The sequence below is a fragment of the Megalopta genalis genome, unplaced genomic scaffold (assembly GCF_051020955.1).
Source record: "Megalopta genalis isolate 19385.01 unplaced genomic scaffold, iyMegGena1_principal scaffold0026, whole genome shotgun sequence".
NCBI classification, from domain to species: Eukaryota; Metazoa; Arthropoda; class Insecta; order Hymenoptera; family Halictidae; genus Megalopta; species Megalopta genalis.
Genome location: NW_027476096.1, coordinates 1813433 through 1817521, shown reverse-complemented (window position 1 = coordinate 1817521; position 4089 = coordinate 1813433).

Genomic DNA, 4089 nt, shown 5'->3' with positions numbered 1-4089 from the left:
GGAACGTCTCTGGAGCTTCGGAGGTTGACTGTTGTTCGCCTTGGTTGAATTTCCAAGGAATGTCTCGGGTATGTTCGTTGAACCGACACTAGACTTGCACTCCAATTACGCCACTGGATCCGGCTCGAAGGACCATGCAGTTTCTCGTGCCGGATGTAAACTTTTATTAATATATGCTTTGAACAAAAGTAAAGTAGTGGCCGTATTAAGTGTATGTTTGGATTTTTCCCGTTCTGCTGCCCAAGCGATCCTTCTTGGTCAACGGTCTAATTTTCTCTGGGTCTCGGCCCGGCTCGTCCCTGCAAGGCCAGCCTCCACCGCATGGCCAGTCCTTATCTCCCAACCTAAACATCCTGGGTTCTTTGAACCCGAATCGGACAAAGCCCCTCTGTGCGTTCCGTTACACGGAGATGTTAAAAAACCAGTTCGGTCAAATAACAAATTTGTTGAACTATTTGTTATCTCGCACTTGTCGCCGGCCGAATTAACTTTGGGCGACTATTTCAAACGGATCCGTGGTTGTGGTCGGTCGGTTTTACAATGTTCTGTCGATGGCCGTTGATCGACGGCTCGCTCTCGTCTGTCTTCTGTCCCGTCCCTCGTCCGTCTCTCGCTTGTCTCTCCTCTCCGTCCTTCGTTTGTTTCTCGTTTGTGGGGAGGGCGGCATGTGTCCTCTCGGGACCGTACACCGTAGGATTAGGTTGTGTCATAGTGTTGCTGTATGTGTTGTTGCTGTGATTGTTTCGGTCGATTTTGTACAGTCGATGATAATGTTCGCAACCTTTGTAGTTGGCCGGATGGCGGGATCCTTCTGTTCGTCGCCGTCGGATACATGAAGTGGATTTACAACTAAATGGGTGAGTTTCTTATTGATAATATTCTTCATATTTCTCTAACAAACATATCCCTTACGTCCTTTAACACGATTATTATTTATTAAATTAGCTTTGCGAATCATTCGTTGAACTGTGTTCAGACACGGAATTATTTAAATAAAATATCATTAACGTAAAAATATCATTTACGTACTTTGTTAATTTTCACTATACACCTTGCTTAAAAATTTCATATGTTACACACGAGGTTTCATGCACACTAGAAAATTAAAACGGCCGTCACGATTAAATTACTTATTATTTCGGGTCCGAAAAATTAGTAAATATTCTTCAGACGTTCTAAAGTAAAGGTGAACAGCGTTTTTCTTAAAAATATCACTGTTACGTAGTAAAAAAAAAAATCCGGAATGTTCTCGCTTCGTTATTTGTTCAATACTTCGAACGCGGCTCGAGTCCGTCCCGACCATCTGTCAAAGCCTCGTGCTGCGGACTCTCTCGCCGTCACCTCTCATTGGCCAGTGTTTTTCGTTAATAACTCGTAAACAAAGCCGCAGATTGCATTTTCGCAAAGGAAAAAGTTACTTAGAATGACCTCAGCTACCCCTCATTTTCGGCTGTTAAAATAATTGTGGAACACCCTGTAGAGTATTCAAGAGGTAGAGGTATACACGTGAAACTGAGTCTTCGCGATTTGCCTTGCTGCATTCTTTTCCTATCTAATCTCGTTTTGCCTGTTCTTATCGCGGTTACGTCCGGCCCGTGTGCCAACTCTTATCTCGCGTTTCCTATCGGCACGACTCTCGGTTACTCGACCGGGGGGATGGCTATGCCCTCATCGCGTCAGTTGGATTTTAGATTCTCGACAGTGCGGTACGTTACTGTTAGCTAAGGCTAGCCGCGAGTGTTATCACACTTCGTTTTTTAAATGTTACCATCGGCTTTTAACTTTGTATTGTCGCGAGTACTTGTTCAATTGTGTTTATTCGTCATTTGGCGAGCTGTGATCCTTGTTCGTGGTGAGTTTATAATACTATTTTTATAAACGACATGATGAATCCGAGAAATGTCATGTTTTTTATTCTTTTACCCCCGGAAATGAGGATACCCGAGGTCATTTGAAGTAACTTTTTCTTAACGAAATTATAATCCGCGGCTTTGTTTATAAGTTATTAATAAATGAGAGACGAACTATTCAGCTCGTCTTATTCAGCTGTAACGTGGTCGAGCCAGCGAGCGGAACCCTGCTTCACTCCGGGGTGCGGAGCGTGAAATTTCTGAATCTTTTTTATTACGTGATAGTGATAATTTTAATAAAAACGTTGTTCATCCTTATCTTAGAATGTCTGAAGAATATTTACTAATTTCTCGGAGCCGAAATAATAAATAGTTTAACCGTTACAGCCGTTTTAATCTTTTGATGTGCATGACACCCCATATGTGCCGTATGAAATTTTTATGCGGTGCATATAGTGGGTGATACTTTAATTTAAATAATCCTGCGTCTGAACAGAATTCAACGAACAATTCTCGAAGCTATTTTATAATAATTCTGTTAACACATTCGTGACGGGGTGTACCACCGGTGGTACATTTTTGTATGTTTTATGGGACGGGGTGAGCCACCAATAGTACATACAGAGTTGTACATAAACTATTGTCGCGTCATAGCAGTTATTATATGCAACTGATTACTGTGATTAACAAATTTATTTACATTTGTATTTAGAAAAGAGAATTATTTCTTGCCGTGAATTTTCCTTTAAAACATTTCAAGCATAAAGCCGGCTGATTGTCGCAAACACGACAAAACATGGTAACGCGCTTGGTTTTCTTTGCAGGTATGGAGGCGTTCACTTATTGAAATACATATATATATTTATCTGCGTTCATTTTAGTACAAATTTTGCAAACTGGAGTTTTTGCAGAGTAACTGAATGCAGCACATATAATCAAACTTCCTCCCCCAAAATTTCTGCTCATAGCTACTGATTTTTCTGTGCGTAGATCGTGCCAATAATATTTAAAACCATCAGGTCCATCCACAACATTTTTTCATCCGAAAAAATTACAAGAAAGTAACCGCATCCCTCAAATGTTGAAATGTTGAAAAGCTGTACTACAAACATCGATGATTTAAATTAAAAATTAATAATCTAAATAAAAATTCTCTATATTTGACAGAAGGTAACTTTGGAACTCTCGCAGATTCCGTGTCCTAGTAAAAAAGAATATTAAGTATACAACTTTATTTATACAATTGTGAAAATATCATTTCCCTATACGAGTCAATTTGAAAGTTATAATTGTTTAAAGACGACTGTGTCACGCGTCGCTCATGGGTGGGCACGGTTGCGGGGATTCCATAAAATGTATCCCATGAAATATTACATGAATGAAATATAAATATAAAATACATATTTAGAAAGTAAAAAATAGTTGATATAATTACATTTAAACAATATTTTTTAAATCGAAAAGAGCAATGAAAATTTATTGAAATTTATTTTTATTTAACAAATACAAAAAAATATTTAATTGCAGTAGCTAAAAATGACTATTTTTTAATTATTTTTAGTGAAAATTTCGTTGGGATATCTCTAATTATTCAAAAGTTACAACAACTGATCACTGAATTTTCCAAACCGCACCACCGTGTGACGTGACAATTTTGCAACCTCACAAATGATATTATTAAATTAATATTAATTATTAATATAATTATTATATTAATAAATTATAATCCTCAGTAATTGAATTCAGTATGATAAATTCTAAAACAATGGTCAACGCAGAGATCTACATTACAATTTTTACATTCGTATCTAAACTCGCGTCTTTTGTTATTTTCACTGCAAACAACGCACCTTCTATTTCGGTTTTTTCCAACTGGAACATAGAGTGAAGGAAAATGCTCTATTAACAGATAGTCGCGCGAACGCCGATTACACTGTCCGACAAAATCAAACTTTTTTCTGGGTTTCTATAGCCACTATGAAATTCTTGTAGAGCCCTCAGTTTTTTAAATGAACGAACTTTTGTACAAACCCAAAATTTTCGACAAAAATGAGGTATTGCATGAAAAGTATAAACGTTAGAAGGTTCTAATTGGTGTTAAAAGATAGAGGAGAGTTTCCCGAATATAGTGGCATGCAATTTATTAATTGTTTTTGATCCGAAATAGCAATAAATTAATGTCAAAGTTTAAAAAAGTGTCGACGTGAGCAGTTTCTGCGCAATATTTTTGTATTTTTAC